Source organism: Athene cunicularia (genome assembly GCF_003259725.1).
Source record: "Athene cunicularia isolate RWA chromosome 5 unlocalized genomic scaffold, athCun1 chr5_part2, whole genome shotgun sequence".
Classification (NCBI taxonomy): Eukaryota; Metazoa; Chordata; class Aves; order Strigiformes; family Strigidae; genus Athene; species Athene cunicularia.
Window position 1 is genome coordinate 3,118,689 of NW_020799102.1, and position 20,370 is coordinate 3,139,058.

Below are 20,370 nucleotides of genomic sequence, written 5' to 3' on the forward strand. Positions count from 1 at the left end.
AGTAATTTTATAGTACTAAAAGCTAGAGGAAAGTGCATCAAATATTTTCTTTGGCAACAGTCCTAATACCACTATTGCATAATTCTATAGAAGGTTTGAATTAATAGAAAAAGAGGCTTAAGAAATACAAATTCAATTGTAGAGAAAAAAGTGAATGACAAGCAGCAATCAACATACTACACCAATAAATCACAAAAGACTATGGGACTGAAAAGTAAAACTAAAAGTATTGTCATATTAAACAATCTATTTATAAAACATCTATGTTCACAGATAAAGTATTTTCTCACTTTTAGTTTCACAGTTGGCAACTTGATAATCAGGATCACTTCAGAGAAATTAATACACAAACGTGTACATGGTCTACAAAAACATGTTCAGTGCTCAGTAACGGACAAATTAAAGCACAAAACATAACACATTACTATGCCACTGCCTAAATCCACAGTGCATCTGACACCATTCAGACTTGAATACTGGCTGTGATTCCTGTTTCCCACCTTAAAAGGATGTGGCATTACTGAAGGCAGTGGGAAAAGCAGAAAGAATTATTCAAATTATGGAATAGCTTCATATAAAAAATGACAGTAAAGAGTAGAATTCTTCAGTTTAAGTAACAGATAAGTCAGGAAAAGTGATAAATGCTCATCAAATCACAACTGCCGTGGAGATGCTTCTCTCTGCCCTCCTACACTGGTATTTGGTGTCATTAAAAGCAGCAGGTTCAAGCAAAGACATGTCCTGAGACGTGTCATACCTGTGCTGTGAAAACCTTTGCACCTGAACACATTGTGGTCTTTTGGTTGTGTATTGAGAGAGCACCTGGATGAATTCTCAGACAAAACCAATTTTTCAAGCCACCTTACAATATTGCCGATACAATGTCTGAACTAAGCGCAGTGAAAAAATAGCTAGCCTAAAACATGCATATACAGTCTCAAGAGAAATTAGTGATACTATTTTGTCCTATGTTATGCTTCCAGCGTAGTTATAAACAGCATCTGACATCTGAGCGATGACAGGCATTGCTCTGCAGAGATTAATATACAGGAACTAAAAGGCAAGGTCATTATGCCTCCTCTTCTGCTGATTCACTGAGAAAACAACATTCCACCAAGTCCCCTTTTGGGATGCCACTCACCAGCAATCTATGTTAACCACTGGGCTGCTGTGTACTACACTCCTGTAGCTGCATGGAGGTTTTTTTGGTGAAAGATTGGCTCCACTGGGGTCAACGGTAGCACACCCAGGGACTGCATGTTTTGTGCTACCTAGGCACAGCAGATTGCAAAAGAAAGCAAACTGTTGCGCCAGAGTAGGAGACAGACTGAATGGAGGCAGTGTCTTCATCCCCTTGGAGAAGGGGAAGGACAGGTCCCAGGGAGATCTGGGAGCCACTCCTGTCAGCCGCACAAGCGCTTACGCACGAGAAGGAATGGGCATATTACTGTCATAGTCAAATACCCTGCTTTAATTTCTTTGGGTTGTATTTCACGACTCATGCAGTATAGCTTCCTGCACTAAGTATAACAATAAAAGTGTTATCAATTAATCTCAACTTTCCTCAAATTAAAAAAAAAAAAAATCTATTGCTTAGTATCTAGGAATTGTTGGGAGTTTGACTGTTACTACTGGGGGAAAAGAAGTGGTCAACATTAGCTGCAGGAGACTTGAAGGTACTATTTGTGCTAAAGAGGAGGGATGAAGTAAAGCTTGCTAGCCAAACAAAAGTCAGGCTTTTCCTAGAACATGTAACAAAAAGTGAACTGCACTAGGCAAGTAACTCTCCAACTTTTATAACAATGATATCCCTATTTAAGTGAAATGTGTGACGCTAAGAAACTAAGGACAGCAAAATCCTGAGAAAAATAATTTAATGTGTACAGTTAGGTGACTTTTTTGTATTGTATAGTGAATGTCCATTTGATGATCAATCATCTAGGTCAACATGAGAGGGGGTGGATACCTTCTTCTGGAACACAGTACAGGACTCTTAAAAGTTCAAGGAAACTACAGAAGAGACATCTTAAAACAGTGGTGTTCTTTCTTCCCTTGTTAAAAGACACACACACAAAAAAAACCCAACCCCCCCCCAATTGTCTTCTTGTCCACTGTAGTCTACAAATACCGGAGGGCAGAAATGGCAATCACATTTGTTTCAGAAGACCCTTCAGTTTCATGTGCTGTATTTAGTTGGTCTGCAATTACACCTAATTGAGTCTCAAATCACCACGGTTGATAATCACTTCACATTAAGTGCCTCTTACACTTCTCAAGTCACTGATTTGTGCCTTTTGATTTTAATGCCACAAACCTGGATCTTAATCTCTAAAATAGTTAAAACTGAGTTTAAATAATAACCCAAACACCCTGATTCCAGACTGACATACATACAAACATTTCAGCTTCATGTACATGGGTTGGTTTCATCAAAATAAGATTACTTAAAATTAGATTAAATTGGATATTGTCATAATACATTCAGGACTGATTATTTTGACCAAGTTTCTTTGGGAACTGCCTTACTCTCTCAACAATGCGCACAGTTCATATTTAGATTTAATGCAGGTAATAAATTTACTTCATTAATAGATATTTTGATGTGAAAAGACTACTTAATTGTAAGCATGTCATATTTGATGACATTTTCATCAAGGTTAAAACTGAGGGCAAAAATTTGACAGCTGCTATAAATGTACATACTTATCTTTAGGATCATTTAGATATGATCTCAGAAGTGCTTGCAAAGGAAAAAAATCTATCATTTTGTATTCAGTACTGTAAACAGGAAAAAATACCTTGTCTCTATAAATGATGCCAAACTCCTTTCCTATTCTTTTGCAAGTTCTCAGTAGAGATGCAGACATTTCTTTCTCTATAACAGCCTTGCATTCATGTTGCCAAATGCATTTTTTAACATTTTTTGAACTATTGATCAATTTAAAACATCAGAATATTTTGTAATGAAAAATGTTAAATACACAAATTTTAAAAGTCTATTCCTAATTTTTTAAAATCCATAGCTCTTGTGAACTGACATAATTTGTCCTTTTCAGGACAGGCCTTCAGGGCAACTAACCTTGTTTGATCATCAAAGCTGGCTGGGAAAGACCAGGCAACGCTGAATGCAGGCTAAAATAATCCCCGTGGAAAAAGAACTGCAGAGAAGAGTCTGGCTCTTTCTGTCCAGTCCTGGAACAAACAAGGGCACAAGGTTCAACACAGTAGAGCTGTTGTAGCACATCCTGGTCATGGAAATAGTTTTTATTTCTCAGTTCTTGTTTGAGTAAAATAAAAATATATTTGGAAATTCACAAGGATATTATTGCTAGTTATTTCTTGGACCTGAAATTTATTTCTTCATTCTAAGTGAGGAAGGGTTTCTGTATAATATACATTAATTATACAAGAAAAATATATTTTGAGCTATAAATTGCTTGTTACCCTAGAAGTTATAATTTAAACAGTGTACATAGTATTGTCTGAGTCATCAAAAGATAACTGAAGAACTATTATCATAATTTATGGGAGTATTATGAAATATATTGTTGGAATTCTATGAAAATCTGTTAAGCTTTTTATGTCAATGAAAAAGAATGGCAGCTTTTATTTTAATGTTCTGAGGATAAAAGATCAATTTCTGTATGCATATAGCTGCATAAACTCTTTCAAATATACTAATTGCTACTGTTGATTCATATTTGGAATTATATTTGACTGAGTATACCTGAATCAAAACCAAAGCACCATCAAACATTCAGCAGCAGACATATAACAGTTTGAGACAGACATCTATGAATGATGCACACGTACATCAATGAATATGATATCAGCTATATTAGCGATGACATTTTTCAAAATTTCTACCTATGAAAGAATCAAGTATAATTGTCAGCACAGATTGGAACTATCAGATGGAGTGATACAGAAATAAAGCCTTTGTAATCCATGAGAGCACTAATGGATCCCATTTCCTTATGACAGACATTACTGTCATATTAAACTAATGGCTACACAAAGTATTACCTTCTTAGTTATGCATTTATATTCCATAAATATTTTACAACGAGTACTTATATGTAGATCACACAATAAAATGTTCAGAATGTTTTTGCCACATCTATTATGGCCAAAAGTTTCTGCCTGAAAAATGGAAATACATTCACATACAGATGGAAATTTGCCAGAGGCTATTAAACTAAGAAAGAAAAGAAAAAGAAAGAAAAAGGAAAAGGAAAAGGAAAAGGAAAAGGAAAAGGAAAAGGAAAAGGAAAAGGAAAAGGAAAAGGAAAAGGAAAAGGAAAAGGACTATTCCTGGCAAGACATTAAGGATTTCTGTGACACTTCATGGGCATTTTCAAGTTCTATAGGACTGTTAAAGTTATAGTAATAGTCAGTTACTATTTAGGCAAGAATTTAGGTATTTGTGGATTATACTTTTCAAAAAGCGACTCAGCCCATTGTTAGTAAAGATTCAGTTTTTCATTAGGAAAGACTACAATACAGAATTAATATGCAGGAAAAAATAGATGTTTGAGTAAGTTTTAGTCTCAAAAAGTCTGGCTGTCATCAGCCAGGGTTTTTTACTGTTTGCCAAGCTCCTAATTTTGCTACAGAGATTTTAACAGCTTTGCTGTCATGCATATCCGTGTTTTCACAGTACAGATTTTATTTGGCGCTGCCATCTTTATTGTATATGTTCCTAAACTAACAACAATGCAAGCAGAAATCCAAGACTGTCCTGACAAATGCGAGAGAGCTTCTGGCAGCACAGTGCCCATTGTCTGCAATTGTTCTGACAGATCACTGAGCTCAGACAGTGCATCATACATGCTTAAATTATGAACAAATTCCATGGATGTAAGGATAATTCTAAATCCAGAGTATTTGGCGCAACCCTTGGCTTCTAAGCCTGGTCCATGGAAGGATTCCATGATGGGCCTGAAAGGCTCTAAATTAATTCCAGATCGCCTCAATATAACCCTGCCTTGAAACTAGCTAGTGAGTATCTACAAATCTCTGCAGTAGTTATTAGCATATCATTATATAGTCTACACATCCACACATCTGTTTTTGATTTTAAGAAGTATATATCAAATAAATTTGTGACTACAGATGTCTCATTCACAACAGATACTGTGGCACCAACATATTTTTAAGCTGTGTTTATCACGTCATTAAACAAACAGGAACAATAATTCTTTAGACAAAAGGTATTGCCAAATGAAAGACTTCATACTCTGAATGGGGAAATTTAAAATTTTTAAAAAAGACTAGAGAGAGCATGAAATCAGAAGACTGTCTTTGCATTTGTACAGACCCTTCCAACTGTGTTTTAATAATTAATAAAAACAGGAGGATATTTTCCAGGTTGGAAATGAGTAGATACCTTGGGATTTCGAAAAGTGGCCAGTAACAGAGACTATTATTTTTTTGTTATGCAACTTGAAACGCATCGAGGCAAAACAATTACCATAAGGCCCTGGGTACCTCCTTGTTTCATAGTGAGCAGCGAATATGAATGGATTTGTATTTCTTTTTAATATTGTGCAAAATAACGTAAGATGAAAGTCAAAAATACAAAAGTACCTCTCAAACAGAATGCTTCTTTTATCAAATTTGGTATTCTCACTATTAACTTTTAATACTCAGCACACGTTATTTAGATTAGTTTCAGACAAAAATAAGTCTTCTTACCACTAAAGCAGAATATTGTTAATTTGTTTAGGAACTTATGCAAAAAACATTTATACAATGTAATCTGAAATATGCCCTGATACTGCTTCCTTACCAATAATGACAAATCTTCACCCAGGTATACAGTTCGCGCTGTCATAACGTAGCTTCCTACTGAAGTGATATCAATATATATTTCTAATGCAGATCAGACTCATTAAACATTTCTTCAGAATATATTCAACTTGAGTTTTGAAATCCAGTTTCAGAGTTACAATCTTTACAGCATTATCAATGACTTCTTTTTAATGACTTTAGTATAGGCAGTTTTACTTAGACCTTGAACATGTAGTCGGTACTGTTAATTTTAAATCTGATTAAGAAAGTATATAAAATAGTTTATTTCTGCTTTTATTGAAAACTGGTGGGTATGTGTGTATATCTCCAAATTTCATATCATAGCATTTGCCTTGTGAATTCAAAGGATTAATCTAGATCCTGGGTATCAGCCTGCAGCAGCATATTTGTGAATGGTCTTCTGGGTTTTGGCCCAAATCTGATTAGCCACAAAGAAGGAAAGAAATTTTAAAATATAACAGGAATTGACAGAATAACAACTTTATTATGCACGTTTGTATTTTTATGAAAGATTTTAATAATACAGCGTTGTGCACCTGAAGCATACAAGTAAATGACAGCAGTACTTCATTGCTTAGGAGTGGTTTACCTCTCCTTTAAGAGACTTTTGAGCATTGGTGTCAAATTGACCAACTTTCTTTGGTTTCTAGCCAGGGATGAACTCATTATACAATCACTTCTACAAAGTGAAGTGAATTTCACAGAATATTTCTCAGCTCAGGAAATGCCATTTCTTAAGCTGCACTGCTGTTTGTACGCATATCACCATTTTAAGGTCTTTTCTTTAAACAGTTGCTATCAGTTTTAATATATATCTAGCTTTGCATGTGTTCTTTTTCCATACTTTTTCTTTCTTAATGCATACCTCTTTCCAGGATTAGCATAAATTATGAAGGACCCGTGATGAACATTCACAAGCACTTCAAAGCTCAAGTACCATTTCTGAACACTTAAATAAGTATTCAGAAACAACTATGATATTCAGATCCTACTTGAAAACTAGTACATAAAGGAGAAAAAAACACTAACAAATCCTTCAAGATACAATTACTGTAGTATCAACAAAACCCAAGAAGCCACCAGCCTGGAACTGCAGTGCTGAAACAGCTGTCAAATAGACTGAGCTGATAGTGGAACCCAGCACCATCCAGGAAATAGAATTCCAGACAATGAGGCCAAGGAAAGGAAAACTGGCTTTTCTGTGTATCACATGGCAAATTAAGTCTACTTGGCTGAATAAATTTGCCTTTTATTTGTTGTTCTATTAATCAGGTATTTCTCTGAAGGGAAAAAAAGAAAAAGTCTCTGGGCATTTAAAAAAAAAAGGACTTCAATAATGAAGTTGAACAGAAAAGTTCAACAGAAAAGATGAAATTATGGCACATCTGCCTTACATTCATCCTTAGCTATCAGAATGATAGCTATTTTATCTTTCAAAACAATGCTGAAGATTAGAAAACACATCCATGGTTGACATGAATTCATCTGTCTCCTTTAACAGTTGATTACAAAAGGGTCTGGAAGACACTGGAGTAAAAAGGATGGCGTTTCCTACTCACGTCCATGGGAAGAATAGGTCTTGGTTAACCACATTCTTGTAGAAAAGTCTCCAGAACATTGTCATGGACTTCCTGCTTGTGATACAGATGCTTGAAATGACCCAATCTGTTTTCCAGCTCATTCAAGAACCCAGGCCAATTGCTAGCAGAAATGTCTTGATACCTGATATACTGTATGTCTGGGGAGGACAGCATACCTCCTTCTGAACTCAAGTCACGCAAGGACAACTTCTAGCCAAAAAAGCAAGCATCTGTTATGAGAAGGACATTCTAATAATAATGTTGTTCAGACTCAGCCACAAGAAGTCTATACTTCAAAAAAAGGTTGAAACTTCACTAAACAACCCGTAGAAGAGTAAGCTATTTCCTACCACTTTGCTTGCTTCTGGTACGATGTTCCAGCTCACACACCTTCATGGTCCATACTGCTCCTTTGGAAGGGATGCTAAAGAATCTCTTTCTTTAGAATTGTTTTATTCTCTCTGGAAACACAGAAGCCAAGAAAATTGCCTAAGAAATAAGGAGTAGGTGAAAGCCCAGACTGCTGCCCTGGCTGCGTCAAGTGAGGCTTGCAGGATTGTTCTAGATGACATATGACCCTTAATAATTGGAGTGTCAAACTTCTGGCAAAAATCTTTGGGCAGTAATCTGATAAAGGTCACCAGATGGTCAAAGATCTTGTGGATTGTTTTGGTTTAACCCAGCAGGCAGCTAAACACCACACAGTTGTTCGCTCACTTCCCCACAGTGGGATGGGGAAGATAATTGAAAAAAAGGTGAAACTTGTGGGTTGAGATAAAAAACATTTAATAAGACAGAAAAGGAATGGTAAATAATAATAATGATAAAAGAATATACAAAACAAGTGATGCACAGTGCAATTGCTCACCACTCACTGACTGATACCTAGCTAGTCCCTGAGCAGCATGCTGCCACCCCCCAGCCAATTCCTCCTAGTTTTATTGTTCAATGTGACACCATATGGTATGGGATATCTCTTTGGTCAGTTGGGGTCAGCTGTCCCAGCTGTGTCCCTGCCCCTCTCCTTGTGCCCCCCCAGCATGCTTGCTGGCAGGGCAGTATGAGAAGCTGAAAAGTCCATGACTTAGTGTAAGCACTACTCAGCAACTAAAACATCAGTGTTACCAATATTATTCTCCTCCTAAATCCAATACACAACACTGTACCAGCTACTAAGAAGAAAATTAACACTATCCTAGCCCAAACCAGGACATGGATATAGTTTGAGAAGCACACAAGGTAGTTCCAAATGTGGAACAGAAGTAAGGCTGAAGAGTTCAGTCTTTTATGAAGCACAAGTAACTCAGGAGTTCTTAGAAAAGTAGCCTTGGAAAGTACTTATGAAGCACTGAGGGGAGCTGAAGATCTAGACCACAGGGAGATCTTTTCCTTAAGAATATGTTAATATGGCAATAGGCTCTGTTAGGGCTCTCTGGACAGGTGCTGTGATGCTGCAAGTCTGACAAGCTTCTCCAATTGCCACAACGGTCACAGGGCTGACGCACTACCAAGACCTTGCTCCAGAATCAGAGGGTCCTGGGTGTGGGGTTCTGTCTTTCAGGTACAGCTATTTCCCATCCTGACTGAAATAAGCTACTCAAAAGAAACCTTCTAGCTGTGTTGCTGGGATAATAAGCTATTTTGATGCTACTTGGTCCTGAAGAATCCACAAATCTAATTAACAAATACTCCTCAAACTAGTGCTAATGATCTCAGTGGGCAAACAGAGAAGTTGCCCAGGAATATGGGCTATCAAAGCAATGGGAATGATCATATGAGATAAAGAAACAATTGCCAAGATTCATGCACCTCTCAAAACCCAAAAGCAGAACCCAGTCAAAGTAGAATAAAAACAACATCAGAGCTAAAATCCTCTTAGCTGTAAAAAAACTGAGAAAGTTTCAAAGTTGGGAGTCAGCTTTTCATATACCACAGGTACTGTACGAAATGAGGAATCATTTTGATTCATTCTGATGTTTAACAGCAATTGAATACAAAGCAGATTGTGCTTATTGTCACACTGACATTATGCAGGGGGTTGATACTTGTGCATGTCCCTGCTGCTATCAGTAAGATTATCTGACCTATAGGGCTAAATACAGATACGCTCTCAGTGTGAATGTAAACATAGATCTGCTGATAAAGACAATATTGAATCCTTGCCTAATTCAATCACAGTATGTTTAGCTTACTATTAATCATCACGGTAGCTTTTTAAGAAAGGTAGCCCTTAGAGAGTCCCATAGCCTGTCTATATGGAAAAAAAGGAAAAGAAGGGGAAAGAAAGAGGATAAAAAGGTGGGGAAGGAGGAAAAACAGACGAAAGGTATCAGAAGAAACAGTTTTCAACTCTTGGAACATATTGTTTGCATTCCATGTCTAAAAAACTTACATTTGCATTTGTGAACTGTGTTCAGTGATTAAGTAACTAACAATACATGGAAAGTGCCTGACTATTGGTTAAGGTTCACTTAAGTTAAATTTCTGCAAGTCATTTTGTTATTTAAGACTTAACTTTCCAAGTAACTGGGAAAGCACGGCCTGACTTCACAAACATCTTATAAAATGTCATGTCCATTTATAAAAATAGTTTATGTTTCAGATAACACAAACAGAAAACAAGTGTACTTGTGCATACTGCTCTAGTAACTGAAATCTTGTTTCCTTACCTATAGCAAAATAAGCTATCATATACTCATTTAATTCATATCTCAAGTCAATGTACTTCTGTATCTCCTATAAAAACAATGGCTTTTAGCTAGACCTCTCAGAAGCATGATCCTCTTTATAGATCATTATTGCCTAAAGCCTCGGTATAAAAAATACATACTAAAGCAGTATTCCTGCCTACCCTCTCTAAGGCTCTTTTATTTTGCTGGGCAGTGTACAGAATCAGGCCTCTCACCTCAAAACCAGAGAATTCCTTAGTTATTTTAATTTACATGCCAGGTTAATATATTTTACAGCAATTCAACATTCTTCTATTCAGAAATACGTTAATGGTGCCATTAGATTTGGTACAGACCTGTTTGTGTAGGAAACCTGGCTGGGGAGGTAACTAAATAGGATACATCCCAGGATTTCAATTAATAACATAACTGCCCCATGTACATTTTAACAACTCCTGAACTGTGAAGTATAAAAATTGAGTCTGGAAAAGGTTATCTTTTCTTTCCCTAATATATCAGAAAGCATTGAAAGTTTAACTAAGCATTTCCTTGAAACTGGAATACTGTTTTCCTTCTTCCCTCTACCCCTCTCAGAACTTGCACAAAAAATGTATCAATCATGGGAAGGGGACACGGTAATAAATAAAAGCAAAACTAAATTTATGTGTAAAGGATAGATTCCCCACTTTTAGCACTGAAGAGAGGAAACATGCCAAATATAGAGAATTTAAATGAATAGGGCTACTTAAGTGACTTCATAGTAAGTAATCAAGGCCAAAACTGAAGAACATAAAATCTTGTTTAAATCCAACCTTTAACAATACTACCTGACATCTGATGCTCACTTTCTAATATGAATGTGGCTCAGAATTAACAGCAACAATCTGAATATGGTATAAGCAACTTCAGTTAAAGTATGCCTCTCAAGTTTCTCTCGTATTTGGTTAACCACCTGGTACATCGCTTTTTTATATCAGATAATGAAAGCATAGTGTAGTGTTTTAAATCCCAAAGGTGCGTGCATCCAGGAGACCTGCATTTAGGACTACTACACTGCAATTAGTCTTATAATAATTAAGTATTAAAAACCAAAGTCGCCAAGAATCACAAACTTTCAAACCATTATCAAGCACACGTTGGTACTAAGAAGTAATTATTATGAATTTTAGTGTCTTTGTAATTAGCAGCAGTCACAGAGAAACATTAGATATCAGCAAAGTTTACACATAGGCAAGTAAGTAAACAATAATAAAGGGTAATAGATACATGTTCACTTCATTGACTAATTGTATTCTTTGTTCACTATGCTTTTTTCTCTAGCAATTATTGGCATAACAGTCACATTTAATAAACATTCTAGTTCTAGTAAAGAAGACATTTTGAGTATAACATTACAAGTAATCAAGTAAACAGCATTGCTGTCTGTTGTAGATCAGTGCTTGTGAATAGTGTTTCAGTGAAATTTATTATGCAGTATCTATTCCTCGTGAAAAAAATTATTAGAATGCTAAGTAAATAAAATTCTCTAACTCAGTTCATGGTCAATGTTATGCTAATAGTTATAATAAGATATCTGTGTTTCATGTAACTTGCAATTGATACAACATTTTTTCCAAATGAAATTAAAATTTCATCAAGGTTGAACTAGAAAGATTTTCAGGTCTCAAAAAACCTCCAAGATTTTTTCCATGCTTCCATAAACTCTTAACATAATTTAAACAATCACAACAGGAATCATGATGGGATGGTATAAATGATATTGCAAGTGTGCGATAAATAAGAAATCAGTTAATGGTGTAATGTCAAATGCAGTTCTTCACGGATCCAGTGTTTGTTATATTAAGCATCAGTCATTGCGGCCTCGTTATTACTCATTGAGCGGTTTCATTAATCAGCTCTGGTAAAAACTATTGCTGTGTCCAGTTTGCTCTCTTTCAAGGTGCTTTCCTCTCAGATTGTTGTTAATTCAAACACAAAAACTCCAAAGCAACGGAACAACCCTCTACATGTGCTGCTTTTGTTACTGCAGGTCAATTATTATTCTTTCCTTGCAAAAGAGATCCAACAGGTGCACATGGCTGATTGTTTCTACATCATTACTTTGTACCCCAGTGTGCTGGACACATTTTAGCTATAAATAACCACATACAATTTAATCGGTTGAAGTTAATACACTTGCATTATCTAGATTCAGAATTTGTAAAATTTCCATAGCATACCCTCATTTTTGCTTATGTAGACAATTCAGACATGTTAACAACAGGGGAGAGAGGCTTTTTATGATGGACTAGTCTTCACTGCTTCAGTAAACCCCACACAGATTTCTAAAAGATCCTGTTTATTCTTACCCATAAATAATATCAAATGATAAAAATAATAATCTTCAAAATATTTAAAAATATTTTCACATCCAGCTGTTCTTCCTCCTCTTACTGTAACATTGCGCCTAAAGGTAATTAGCACATTTTGAGCACAAAAATAGCTGAGTTAAAAAATCAAGCCACGTATCTATTACTCAGTCTTGTGAAACTGCTGTCTGCTTTACCTATGTCTGTTTGCCTTTGACAGCTAAATGCAATCCCTCAATGTTTGTAAACAATCACGATGTATCATTATACCAGTGGAGACAAAAGCAGCAAACTCATCAGTTACAAAACCATTTCAAGGCTTTAGTTGGTGTGCAGTTTCTGATGTGGTAAATTCACGCTGGGGGTGCGCAAGTGGGTACTGCTCTCCTTAAATGGTGAACGCTGAAAGGGAGCGGGAGCTTCCGCTAAGATGATAAAAGCTGGCTGATAAATTACTGCAACTGTGCGCAGTATTGATCATGAATGCTAAACAGTCCTATTGCATTATACGAGGAAGAAAAGTAACTTTTAGCTAAGTAGACTTAAATAGGAAAGATTACAGAGACAAGTTGTTTGAAACTGGAACACTTTCACTGTCTGTCATGACTTCCTGGACAACGTAGAAGGCTCAGGTTATGCATGATGAACAATGTGGTCTTAACGATTAATTAAAATAAAATTAACCAAAGAAATGCTGGTGCCGTGCTTAGGTTTTAGAGGACAGACATAAACCACATAAATGTATCATTTTAAAACCAGTTGATTTCTGTCTCCTACCACAATTTATTCCTGTCTGCTTTTTCACTCAGATTAATTTCTTCTGTGGTTAGAATGACAAAATGCTTCCACGTTAATGAGCTAATTAGCTTAATTGCATATTTTTTGCTATTTTTTTAAACTTATGTTGAATCTCAGAAGAAACAGTTACTAAGCCACAAGTACAGGATTCTGTTACATTTCTTCTTTTTGATGGAGGGAAGTTATATTTACATGTTTTGTTCTAGAGATTTGCTTATACAGACTGTCTTATTAGACCATCATTACTTTGAATGCTAAAACCAAATTAATCTCCAAACATTTTAGAAGTCAAGATAATGATATATAATAGGTTACAATAATCTTTGAATGCTTAATATTCCAGATTTTTTTTTTTTTTATTCAGGAGGTAAGATATTGTCCATATTTCCACATATTTTCTGTCAAAGTACTATTGTTCAGATATCTGCAGCCTGGCAATTCAAGTCAAAGGTTTCAGTTTTATTTAATTATGAACAAAACACTTAGAGAATATGTTAATACTATCTTGTTCTAGGTCCAAGCTTTTACAATACTTATCATAAGAAAGCATTGTAATGAACTTTTGAATATATTAAGGCCTATAAGGGTTTTATACACGTAATTAAATGAGATAAAACAGCCAAACAAATTAGTTGAGATTATATTCAAGCATGTGCTGAAACACAGGCCAGACCCTGAAGAGGTGTAACTCAGCACAATTTCTTTACTGGGTTGTTTTACGCCTGCTGACAATATAATGTAATTTTAGTAATTTAACATAATTTAAATGAATGTTAATTAACAAGGACCTGTCTTAATGATTTAGGGTCAATAAAATGAGTATCTGGAAATGAGAGAAGCTGACTGAATGATTCAGCTCACTTTTTCCCCCCTCTGCCTCCAGTAAATGACCTGACTTGGACTGATTTTGATCTTTTCAGAATATATTTATGCATCTGATGCTCATGTGTTAAGTCAGACTTTAAAAAACCAAACCAGCTCCCTAGTTAGATTTAATCTTTAGGGCTATTAATAATCAGAGTCCATAAAATGCCTCTATTTCAATTCAAGGCAGAAATTCAATTAGAAGTTAAGAACTGAATTGCCATAAAAATATTAATATGTATTCTTAAGTTTAATGCTGTTTCACTGAAGGTGTAGATTTTTTATTATAAAACATGATTCAGCATAAAGTAAACTTCTTATACAGAGATGCTACGTATGAAGAAAGTAATCTATTTTCTGTTTTATTAACCTTCAGTTTTGCTTATACCATAGGATGACAAATTGTACTCAAATAATCAACTTTGAAAAAGTAAAATCTGACAAAAATTTCTCATTTGACAAATTCCTGCTTTTTTATTGCAAAAAATTTAAACCATCCCACTATCCTCCAATTAAGCTCACGTAAAAAAAAATCAGTACCATATATTACACAGTTCTCTAACATCTTAAAGCCAGAATTTTGACAGCGATTTTTGAACTTGATAAATTTTTTAATTAAAAAGAAAGACATTATCTTTATTTTTATTAGGAAATAAGCATCCAAATTCATGGTAGCTTGGAGAAAATCAACCAAAGACATCCTCATTTATTTAAACAGGTAATTTCTGATAGACTTCTAAAATATTTCTTGTTAAATTTATACATTATATATTGCATAAAAATGTTTTCAGAATTATCCAATTCCATTAAAAGTTTCCATAAAGCTAATACAAATTGTTAGACTATTAATATTATTTGAAGAAATTTGCAATTATATGTGGCCTGAGTATTGAAATCAGATCAGAATCAATAGATTCTGCTTGTAAGACATTAAAAGTAATTTTCTATTGACAATTTCACCTTTAAAGTCAGAGCTAGGGTATGATCAAGATACATTTCAGCTGTAGAGGAGCATATCATTACATGCTTATCAGGAGATGCACATCCTGGTCCATTTCAGAAGAGTCTGTTCCGATGAGGAGGCTGATTGCTTAGATTCGAAAAATATAGTAGTAGAAGAACCTGGACACAGTACCAGAAGCCAGCGTGCTGCTGCTTCTCTTCAAAAATACAGGCACCAGAAAAAACTTGAGACTAAAGCTTTACGTCCTCCTTTTTTTCTCTAAATACTGTTTAATTAGGTTGACACAGTATTTCTGCTACTCACTGATTGTTCCTCAAAGTTTGTCACTGCCGAGCTACAGCCTGGATCATTGCACTAGTATTTTCCTTTGCCAGAAATGGGAAATCTCATCTAACAACAGCATATCATAGCAGCTCCACCTTTCTAGTGCTTATCACCCACATTTTTTAAACTGACAAGTGCTACATCCACTAGAGACATCATATCATATAAGGAACAACTTATTTCCACTACCTCTTTCCAGTTTTATTTGCCACGTGTCTGTTTTTGACAAATTAAACTAAAATATGTAAATGCTGTAACTTGGTCTTTGCTGCCATATGATGCAGATCAAAACACTGTGACTTACCTTTGAGTCTGACTGCTTTGCTTAATGTGGAATGCAACCGGATCTCTCCCACCCTTAGACATGACAACTACATTAACACCTTATTGCAAGTATATGGACATCATGTATCCCGAATGCACTTGCACAAGAAGCCTCTTTCACCTGTATTTTTTAAATTCCCTTAATAACTACATCTTGGTATCTTTCAGTCGCTTGTTTCATTATGTATGGTTGCCTGTGTGCCACTGCAGATCTCTCTAGGCCTTCAGCACTGAAGACATACGAACTCTTAGCTGCTTTTACAGGATAGCACATTACACACAGATAAATGTGAGATCACCCAAGTAGCTCTAGTTGCTGGCTGCAGCACGTTTCTACAGTTTACCAAACAGAGCAGCCACCGTGTTTGCCACAATACGAACTTAGAACGATAATAGATAATGCTGGTGTTTCTCCAAACATTCATTCAAGTTTGGTTCAGACTTCTCATTTTCCTAAGTGAACTACACCTGTATGGGCTTTCTGGAAGTGTAGTATTTTTTGTGTTTGTTGGGGTTTTTTTGCTAACTGGCTGTAATAATGCCATTTCTTTATTCAAGCACCAGATGTAAAATTGGTAACAAAGTTGAGGTACACACAGTTACTACCTGCATCAGCTCAACTGTCTTTATATTAATCTAGAAATTAATTTTTCAATCTGTAATATTCAAAGAAAAAATAATGAAAAACATGGTATCCAGGCATCAACTTTCTCATGGATATAGGATGAAAGAAAAGCAGCAAATGCAGTAACATTAACTCACAGCTCCAACGCAAGATACATCCTCTGTTCCTCTGTTCCCACCTTTTTTTGTTTCCATATGCTCTACACTAGTCTAGTAGTTAGGTAGTAGAATTTTGTTCCCTGAATAAGGCATCAATTTACACATTCTTCAATCACACACAGGAATTTCTATGCAAATAATCCCGGATTATGATTAGAAAGCCAAGATATTTAAACCACATAGCTGGTTTAAATTTCTTTTGTTTCCAATTTCAAAGATTACTTTGTTTAAAGAACTTGATTACATCTAAATCCATTATTAAAAATGAATCTCAAAGAGAACAGCTAAAACAGAACAGATGCATTTTGGCCAAGATAAAGTTCAGTCCTCGAAAAAGCTGTCAACCATATCCAAGACAATTCAAAAGGGAGAATCCAGAAAGCACTGATGTGTCTCAATTTCCTGAAATACTATCCTGTGAAAGTTTCCAAGTTAGGCACCATATTGTTAATCTCTTTCCCTGTGTAAAAAGGGAAAGGATTACAGTCAAGGCACAATTACATACAATAATAATTAGATCTAATTATTATTACTTTGATGAACACGGCATGGAAGGCTTGAAGGGAAACTTTAAAGAGGACTTCCTAGAATTTGATTAAACTTTCTGGGCTGATACAAGATGAAGCACAAAATGGTGTCCCAAAGTGAAGAGCTCGGCAACTGTGTCCAAAGTTATTAAACAGATGCAAAAGTTGTCCATATGGCGAGAAGCTGATTGGAATCACAGGACTAAATTAAGAAGGAATAATCAAATGTTTGTATTTGATGTTTCTGAAGAACAGGAGACAACAAAGGCACTCTGAGGTGAAAACCACAGCAATTTTGAACAGAGCTGATCCCTGTGTATATCAAGACTACAGGGCACACAATAGCCAGGACATGGACAAAAAAAAATTAATAAAATTGGACAGTGCACAGAAGGGAATGATTGAAACTTAGAAATATCCAAGCAGATGTGGTAAGATTTACACATGTTCTGGATGTGTGGGTCAAAGGAGAGAAACAGGCCAAAGAAGATGCCAAGATTACAGCCTTGATTGAAGACAGTCATGGTTATATTCTCTGTTCTTTCTAGTTATTCTGTTTCAGAACAGAGAACAGACTATGAAAACAACAACCAAGTATTTTGAAATATTATAGCCCAATTTTCATTTAGAAACTTACCAAATAGCAATTGAAGACATTTGTTTGTACATTGAGGCCAAGGTATCAATAGCCACTGTTACACAGGTGCAGGTATTCTATCATACAGAACCATTAAGAATCAACCAAAATCACTAAGCTACCTATCTTCTTTTGTTAGTGAAACTGGAAGATGACAAAAAAATTACATTACCCTGAAATAAATATCTTCATTCTAATTTAAATGAAACACATTATATTTTCCTGTATTTGTTTAAGGTATAGTCAATGAAAAGGTATTTCTTTATTCTAAAAATGATTCTGTCACAAGGAGAAATGTAGTTAACACTCTTCTAACTTATGACTGATGCTAAACTACTCAAACTAAGTTTTCTTTATACTGAAATTGTTCATGACGAGATTGCAAATTCCTCAGGACAGGGGCCTGGAATACAGCTAGGAAGAGTAGTGTTAGGCAACAGAGATGCTACTAGGGAACAACTATATTCCCATTACATTTTGGAATCAACCGTGTACATATTTCTTCAGGGTGTTTTTGCACAGACATACCACTGAAATAAAAGCTAAATAATTCATGCTAAATGATCTGAAAACAAATAAATAGTAAGGTGGTGCAGTATGCTGATGATACTAAATTACTGAGGGTAGTAAAAATAAAGCTCACTTGGGAATCTGCATACAGCATCACAATCCTGCATGCATTGGCAGGTGAAGTTTAATGTAGATAACCGTAATGTAAACACGTGGAAAAATGCTATCCTTACATATAAAACTATCTAGTGGATGTTAACAGTCAGAAAATAGATCCGGAGATCTATATAGTTAACTCTGTGAAAACAATGTTCAATGTTTGTTCAGTGTTCAACAGAACAACATTGAATGGTGCTCAGTTCATCTGTTTTCTCACTTCTCTAACAAAGCAAAACAAAAAAATGACAGGAATTATAAGGAAAGAACTGGATAATTATATGAAAACATTATTTTGAGTGCTCTTGTGTCTTGAATACTGTGTGTAACTCCTGGGCTCCTCACTCCAAAAGCATACAATAGTGCTCAAAAAATACAAAAAAGAAGAGAGATTAATAGCAACATGAAAAAAAAAAAATCAAATAGACTAACACTCTTGAGCTTGAAAAATACACACTGAGGAAAGATATAAAATTATGAGTTGAAGACATAAGGTGACTAGAGAGCAACTGTTCATTGTTTCTACCAAAAATGAGAATATCAACTAAGACAAGTAGGAAACTTCAAAAAACCAAAACCACATTTCACACAATGCATAGCCAAGTTGCACTGACAAGGACCTCTTCCTGTAGTACATTGAGGATACCAAAAACCTACGTGGACTTAAAAAAAAAAAAAAAAAAGATTGGGCAAATTCGTGGAATGAAAATACCAAGAATTTTAAAAATAAAACACCACTTCTGATTCATAAAGTACTAAAGCCACAGATGGTTGCATTCAGGGTATTAAGGGATCACACAATGTCCTATCTCTGTACTCTTCTTCATTAGGCACTTTCTAATGTCCACTGCTACAGACATATATACTGAAATATGATGTTTTAATGAAGACCACACTATCTAATTATTTCTCAAATGCATTTATTCAAGGGAATCAAAAAATAAAGGATAATAGCAAGATAAATCTCACAGCCTTGAAAACATTTACATACACGCTTGATTGTGGTTCAACTTATTAACATACGAGTATCAGTAAATGTAAGAATATAATTCCCAAAGGAACTCCACATTTTCTCTTTTCAAAACTTTTTAAACACGGATTGTGTACCATCCCAGTGGTACTAAGTGTACCAAGTCAGGACTGAGTCGTTTTTTGGGGGGAAAGGGTGTAGAAATATTTCTAACAGAGGAAGGTGTACAATGGTATTAAAATTCCATCAATTTGATCTGCCTTTACTTATTTCCATTTTCTTATATACTTAAGCCACTTTGTCACTGCAAACTGTATTTTCTGTCAGTTATCATGCTGGACGATTTCTGCATATTGTCAGTTTTTAGGCCATTATCCTGCAGCAGCACTTCCTGCTACACCACAGCCTCCCCAGAGCAACTACTACTCGAGGGCTATTCAAATGTGGCAAATCACAAGCAATGGCAACAAATCATTTCAAGAATTCCTTGTTTCAATAAGCAAGGAAAAAGGGCAATCACCGATTTACCTGATCTGATTTCTAAGCCAATTTAAGTAAAGCTCTACAATATTATGTGGAAACATGGATCAAAGGACATTTATTTTAAGTAAGGAGGTAAAAATTCAGAGTTATAATCATAATTTCAAAAGTGCTAAGCAGTTACTCTTTCAGAAACAAACAAAGAGGATGAATGAGTAAAGGCATTACTCAAAATCCCATTAGCTGCCTATTTTCACTTAGAGCAGTCTAAACATTTTTAATAGTCTGGTCCAAAATGATTATTTTGATCCATTCCAAAGGGATTAGCTGTACAAATAATCAAACCCGCTCGAGCAATGCAGTCTAATCTGTAATTTAGTTAACAAAGACTGAAGAAAAGTGTAGAAAATTGCTCTAATCCATACTTACTTTTCAGGTGTTAAAAAAAAAGGGAAAAGAGAGGGTCGGTCCTTAAAGGGAAAATACTTCGGTACTCTTTGTGTGCTTTAAAGCCCGTACTAGCAACTTTTCCGTGGTATCTCACAACAAAAAGACGAGATAGAAAAGAAAGTTACTCCGGCTCAGCGTTCCGGTCCCTCGCTCGTCTGACCAGAGCTCCCTT